Source organism: Neofelis nebulosa, chromosome 2 (assembly GCF_028018385.1).
Source record: "Neofelis nebulosa isolate mNeoNeb1 chromosome 2, mNeoNeb1.pri, whole genome shotgun sequence".
Lineage (NCBI taxonomy): Eukaryota > Metazoa > Chordata > Mammalia > Carnivora > Felidae > Neofelis > Neofelis nebulosa.
In genome coordinates, this window is record NC_080783.1 from 177,893,771 (window position 1) to 177,901,349 (window position 7,579).

Below are 7,579 nucleotides of genomic sequence, written 5' to 3' on the forward strand. Positions count from 1 at the left end.
CGTGGTCCTGTGAGTGCCGGGCGCGTTCATGGCACTCAGAAGGCAAGGGAACCCCCCCCTTGCCCATTTGGCCCCGTGGGCGGGGGGTGGGGGGGTGGGGGGTGGGGGTGGGGGGCAGAACGTGAAAACAAAATAAGAAACCTCATTCTCCAGCTTGTCTGCAAAGCATGTGAATTCTGGCTTTAGCTCTCATGTGGGCCCCTGTGCTTCCCACTCGGTGCTAAGCTGATGATCCTACTTCCTGTGGAGGAATGGTTTGCCCGAGCAGAGTAACCCATCAAATAAGGCTCTGTCCTTTCACCAGAGGGGTCTCCATCCTCAAGCCGCTGGGACTGTGGCCAGAGATGCCAGCAGCCTGTATCATGCTAGATGATAGTCCTAGGATAACCAAAATCCTGCCCTTCGCAGACCTCCCCTGGAAACTGGAGCTTGGAGGGGAAGGTCTTGGGATCACGCCAGCCTCAGGTTAATGTTTTGCTCCAGTGATCTCTTGCCCGGAAAGGGGTAGACTTCCAAGCATGGCGAGCCTAGCTACCGGCACTTTCCTGCAGCCAGTCCCATCACTGTCCCTCCGTGTGGTGGTTTGGGGTGCGGTGGGTGTGGAAAGTGAAGGAATAGGCCTCTCCCCTCCAGAGCCCCAGAGTTTTTTGGCTGGAAGGATGCATAGATCAGATATTGCTGGAAGGGAAGGGAGGGGGTGGGGATTGCGCGTGGCAGTGCATGGTGTGTGGTTATTGTTTGTCCGGTGATCACGGGGACCAAGGGGCAAGGCGCGGGTGTCCCCCAACAGGCTCTTGGCTGCAGGCGCTGTGCCCACCGTCTAGAACACTTCCCATCCCCGTGGCTGTGTGGCTGCTGCTGCTGCTGTAAAAAATAAAAGCGTTACCTGGAAATTAGCCTTTGTCGTTTCTTGCTTTGGGGACCACAACGTGGAGTCAGGCTGGGGCTCAAGTGCCGGGGCAGTTTCCCTCTCTGGACCTGCATGCCCGGGGATGAGGGCTGAAAGACAATGGGGGGGGGGGGGGGGGGGGGAGGTGTGCCAAGTTTGTCTCGGGCGATTTTCCAACCCGCTTTCGAGTTTGGCATCGGTCACAACGTGACCTGGCATAGGTTTCAGTAGGATCCCTCTGACCACAGCGGGGAGGGTGGAAGCCAGGAGACCAGCAAGAAGGGCCCAGGTGAGCAGGGATGGTAGTTCAGATCAGGGAGGGGACTGCTTGTCAGACATGGTTGTCGGGAGCTCTGGGCTACAGTGCTGGCTTGGCCACTGGAACCCCTCCCTTCCAGCTGCTGGAGCTGCATTCCCCAGCCTCCCTGGCACTCAGATGTGTCCTCACGTCTGGGCTCATCGGGATGCGAAGAGAAGTGGGAGAGACCTCCCACGTGAGGTTCTGGCACGTTCCCCTTCCATTAGCTGGATTCCAGCCACAGCCAGCACATAGGCTGTGGCTGAGTCACAAGCAGGAAGGAGCCCGAATCCCTGAGTAGCCGAGTGCGGAACTGCCCGCCGCCTGTTCCGGGGGCAGGAAATAACGAACGTTGTGGCGGAGTCACTGCACGTGGGACTGTTTGCTAGAGCTCTTCGATTCACCCTAGTTGGCTGTCAGGCCAAAATGAGCAGAGATGTAAGAGCTGCGTTCAGGACAATCATGTTTTAGGCAAACACGTGGATATACACGATGGACGTCTTCCTAAAATACGTGTGGTACGAAAGGTCCCATCCTGAGGTTCTTTGGGAAGAACGCTTCGGAAACCTTTTCCAGTTCAGTGTCTCACAAATCTGGATTTTGTGAATTCTCTTTAAAGGAGGAGAAATCTTTAGCGCTCCTGAAAATAGAATTCGTATTTCACGCCTTAAATGTCGCCCTGCATTGGAACAGCACACGACACACAGTATCGTATTTAATCTTAATCCTGGACCCAGAGCAGGCCCGTTTATACCTGCTCAGGCCAGGAACGGGAAGCTCAAGAAAGGGCAAGTGATTTGCCTGAAGGCCACGGGGAAGCTATTAAACAAGGATGCAACCCCGCCATCTAATCACAGCCTCAAGTCCGGGAAGAGCCTTAGCCAGCGCCAGGTGAGACAGCTCTCGAAGCTGTGAAATGAGGCCCCGTGGCTGAGCCGCACACATAGCGGGTGGGCAGGAGGTGAGGGTTCCCGCACGGTCTGCTGAGAAGGGAGGCAGGGAGCGTTCTGCTTCCTTCCAGGGCAGTTCCTTCCACCAGGAGCCCCTCTTGCCTGAACAGACCCTCAGCCCACACCTGCAGCGTCCGTGCACTAACATTCATGCAATCGGTTTTCCAAACTCGGCTCACGTAAGAAAAATCAGACTACGCAAGTTAAATGTAGACGTATTTTTTAAATACGCTTTCGTGGGGTGCCTGGGTGGCTCAGCTGGTTAAGTGTCCGACTTTGGCTCAGTTCGTGGGTTTGAGCCCCACATCGGGCTCCGTGCTGACAGCTCAGAGCCTAGAGCCTGCTTCAGGTTCTGTGTCTCCCTCTCTCTCTGCCCCTCCCCCACTTTCACTGTCTCTCTGTCTCTGTCTCTCCCTCTCTCTCAAAAATAAATAAAAAGTTTTAAATATGCCTTCTAGTTCTATCTTGGTTATTAAACGGCCTATAGGTTTCGTCTGGCATGACTACTGTAATTAATGTCAGTGACTGCTCTGACAAGCTGTGTTGAGAAAATAGGTTTTGTTGAGGTCTAGGAAGGGGTATTTTGATGGTGCTAGGGGTTGAATGTGTCCCCCACCCCCCCACCCCCAAAATTTGCATGTTGAAGCCCTGATGTGATGGTATTGGGAGGCGGGGCCTTTTGAAAATAATTGGATGATGAGGGTGGAAACCCCAGGATGGGATTAGTGTCCTTATAAGAAGAGACTCAGAGGGGCGCCTGGGTGGCTCAGTCGGTTGGGTGTCCCACTTCAGCTCAGGTCACGATCTCGCGGTCCGTGAGTTCGAGCCCCGCTTCGGGCTCGGGGCTGATGGCTCAGAGCCTGGGGCCTGCTTCCGATTCTGTGTCTCCCTCTCTCTCTGCCCCTCCCCCGTTCATGCTCTGTCTCTCTCTGTCTCAAAAATTAAAAAAACGTTTAAAAAAAAAAAAAAAGAGACTCAGAGATCTAGCCCTCCTTCTGATCGCTGCCATCTGAGGATACAGGATGTCCATCTGCAAACCAGGAGGAGGGCTCTTAGCAGATACCCGATCCGCCAGCACCTTGATCTTTGACTTGTCGGCCTCCAGACTGATGAGTAATAAATGTTTGCTGCTTAAGCCACCCATGCTATGGTAGGCTGTCATAGCAGCTTGAACTGCTGAAGACAGATAGTGTGAAGATTGTTGACCCAAGGGACCCAGAAATAGCTGAATCCTGCCCTGTCCATCACCTCTCCTCCCCGTGGGGTTCCCTAGGGAGCAGACCTAGGGAATGATTTTCGTAATGGGGCGCTGTGAGGTAATAGGAAAAAAATATATTGGTCTCTGTCCCCAGTTCTTGGCACAGGGTTCCTAAAAATCCTTGTAATTTCCTAAGCGATAAAAGCACCAGGAACATCGTTTATTCTAATATCTGGCCTTTGATCCTGATTCCTGACTCTGAGCTCATAATTCCCTTGGAATTTCCTGGGTGAGAGGAGGGTCTTTTGCCCTAACGAGGCAACTCTGGGTGGGCTCCTGGATGGGGTTCTGAGGGTCAAGTTAGAGAAGGTGAAACTCTCTTTAGGGCCAAGGGACCACGGCAGGGCCAACAGCAGGACCCAGGCTTGCTCAGGCTCAAGGTAGGCAGCGAGGAGCCCACGATTACAAGGATTCAGGATGTGAGCTCTGAACAGAAGGGGGTTCCCAGAGCCACCTCTCACCTGGCCTGGCTGCTATGCCTGGGGTCACTGTGGGCTCACAGTACGAGGCACTGCGTAGGGTTCATGATGGCCAAAACCATCACTCTCAGGTGCTAATGATGAACTAACACAGCCAAGAAAAGTCTCATCCTATTAACTATGTTAGCTAAAGCAAAAGTGCTGTGCAACCTAGGTAAGCTTGTTCCTTCTCTGAACCTCAGTTTCCTCTTTTAAAAGCTAGCTGTGCTTGATCGTGCTGACGTATTAGATGACCAGCTACCTAGTTGCAACAGGCCTGCCCATGTGAGATGCCCACTCATTGTTACGTTATCTGTGGTCCAGGTGGCAAGGTTGTGTCAGAGACATAGGTCTGGTGACATGGCCCATGAAAGGCAGCTTTTGCCCTGCTCAGGGTTTCTCACAACCTGGCAGGACCTCATATTGGACTGGAAGAAACTGCTAGCCTCCCAAGCAACCAGGGGGATGCTAGACGCTGATATGACTTTTATAAGGTTTAGGTGCCAGAGTACTCACCCCAGTCTTTCGTGGACGACTGCAAGAGACTGAACTAGGCAAACCTCTTCCCTGATGTGGAACTCTTTTCTCCAAAGCCTTTAGTCCAACGTATAACAAACAGAGTTTATACTTTGGTTCAAACAGGGCAGGGCTAAGAGCCCAGCCCTCATGGAGCCCTCCAGCCTTCCTTCCCCAGTGGTCCCCGGAGGCCTCAGCAGAACCCAGTCAACAAACCTCAGCGTTCCTGGTCTCTTACAGCCCCGCCCAGGCAAAAAGTCAAAGGTCACAGGAGCCGGATTTCAGCTCAACATCCATAGGACTCTTCACAAGCATGCCTGCCTGAGCTGGAAGGGACTGTCTTGGAGGTGTGTAAGAAGCTAGGCAGAGAGTTATCGTTGTGAAAGAAAGCAGTAATCTCAAACTGAGATGCCCAAACCAGCGGTGTGGAAAGGTGACACAATGTGATGCCAGAAAAAATATTTCTGCGTGTTCTGGTCTGGGTCAGAAGCACATCCTGAGGCAAGGATTTCAGTGTAAGTAGTTTACTTAGGAGGTGAAGAAAACACCAGTTGGTGGATGAAGAGGTGCCAGCCAAAAAAATGTGCATTGCCAACAGGTTACCACTGTGGGCAGCTGGAGATGAATTGTGCTGGGAAAACTCTGACAGCCAGAATAAAAACCTACACCTCAGAGTTAGATCCCACAAGGGGTGAGGGAGCTGGGTGCTTATATTCCAATTCCATCGGTCAAATCTGAGGGCAGCTCCCGGGGGGGTGTTAATTCCTGTGGCACTTCCCCTTCCATGGAAGGAAGCTTTCCATGGTGGCCAGAGAACCCTTCGCTCCATTATGGCTGGATGTCCCTTCTTAGCATACGTGACTTTAGGGACACATAGAAGTTCCTTGGTATTTCAAGGGAAAAGTACTTCAAAGAACTGCCTGATGTAAAGTTGTTACATAGGTTTCTCTTACAAAAAGGCAAGCATTCCAAAATCGCTGACCTACTCTATGCTGACAGTGACTGTCGGTAATATCACAGCCAACAAATATACTTGAAAAAAAAAGTACTTATTCTATAAGGCCAATTCATCTTTTTTTAAAAAGTGTAATTGCGGGGCGCCTGGGTGGCTCAGTCGGTTGAGCGTCCGACTTCGGCTCAGGTCATGATCTCTCAGTCTGTGAGTTCGAGCCCCGCATCGGGCTCTGTGCTGATGGCTCAGAGCCTGGAGCCTGCTTCAGATTCTGTGTCTCCCTCTCTCTCTGCCCCTCCCCTGCTCATGCTCTGTCTCTCTCTCTCTGTCAAAATAAATAAAACATTAAAAAAATTTTTTTAAAATAAAAAAAGTGTAATTGCATATATTTTTAACTTTTTATTTTGAATTAATTTTACTTATGGAAAAGTTGCAATGATAGTTCAGCGTTCCCATGTCCCCCTCACCCAGCTTCCCCTAACATTAACATCTACATAACCACAGAATTATCAAAACCAAGAAATTGACTTAAAGTGTACAATTTGGTTAGGCTTGATATTTGGATATAGCACAGTTGTTTATTCATTCATCTCTTGATGGACATTTAGGCTCCTTCCAGTTCAGGGCGCCCACAGATAAAGTGGCCAGGAGTGTCACAGTCTCTGTATGGACTTTTGGTCTCATTTCTCTTGGGTAAATACGCAGGACTGGATTATATGGTAGGTGTATGGTTAGCTTTTTGCCAAATTGTTTTCCAAAGGCATTGTATGACTTTGCATTTTCCACCAGCAGTGTATGAGAGTTCCAGTTGTCCCACATCCTCACCAACACTGGGTATGGTCAGTCTTTTTTAAAAAATTTTTTTTCAACGTTTTTTATTTATTTTTGGGACAGAGAGAGACATAGCATGAACGGGGGAGGGGCAGAGAGAGAGGGAGACACAGAATCGGAAACAGGCTCCAGGCTCTGAGCCATGAGCCCAGAGCCTGACGCGGGGCTCGAACTCACGGACCGCGAGATCGTGACCTGGCTGAAGTCGGACGCTTAACCGACTGTGCCACCCAGGCGCCCCAGTCTTTTTTAATTTTACCTTTTTTAATACGTGGTTAATAGTATCTCATTGTGGCTTTAATTTGCATTTCCTTAATGACTAATATATATATTCCGAATATAAGTCCTTTATCAGATCTATGATTTGCAAATGTTTTCTCCCAGCCTATGGCTTGTCTTTCCATTATCTTAATAGTGTCTTTGAAAAAACAAAAATTTTTTAATTTTAATTAGGCCCAATTTCACAATTTAACAATTTATTCATACCATACCAGAGTATCCTCTATAGAATAACAGTTAAATTTGCATCTAAGAAATTTCTGCCTAACCCAAAGTCCAGAGATTTTCTTCCTATGCTTTCTTCTAGAAGTTTCATTAGTTGAGGTTTTACATTTAGGGTTTTGATTTGTTTTGAGTTAATTTTTGTATATGATTTGAGTCATTGATCACAGTTTATTTTTTGCAGATTGATAATCAACAGTTTCCAGCACCACCTGTTGAGATCATTCTTTTTCCACTGAGTTGTCTTTGCACCTTTGTTGAAAGTCAGTTGTCCATTGGTGTGTGGGGCTGTTTCTACATTCTCTGTTCTGTTCCTTTCATCTGTCTATCTTGACACCAATTTCACACTATGGAATAAGGTAATGTTATTCCCCCAGATTTGTTCCTCTTTTTCAAAGTTGTTTTGGCTATTTTACGTCTTTTGTATTTCCATATGTTTTAGGATCAGTTTGTCAATTTAAAAACAATTACCGGGATTTTGATTGATATTGCATTGAATCTACAGATCAACTTGGGAGGAACTGATATCTTAGCAATATTGAGTCTTTTGATCCATGAACATGGTATAGCTCTCCTTTATTTAAGTCTTCTTTAATTTCTCTTGGCAGTATTTTATAGTTTTCAGTGTAAACATATGTATGTTTTTTGTCACATTTATACCTAAATATTTCATAGTTTTGAGACCATTATAAATGGCATTTTAGCTTTTCAATTGTTGGTAACCACTAATATATAGAAATATTTGCTTTTGGGGCACCTGGGTGGCTCAGTCGGTTGAGCGTCTTGCTTCAGCTCAGGTCATGATCTCACAGTTTGTGGGTTCGAGCCCTGCTTTGGGCTCTGTGCTGACAGCTTAGAGCCTGGAGCCTGCTTCGAATTCTGTGTCTCCCTCTCTCTCTGCTCCTCCCCCTCTTCATGCTCTGTCT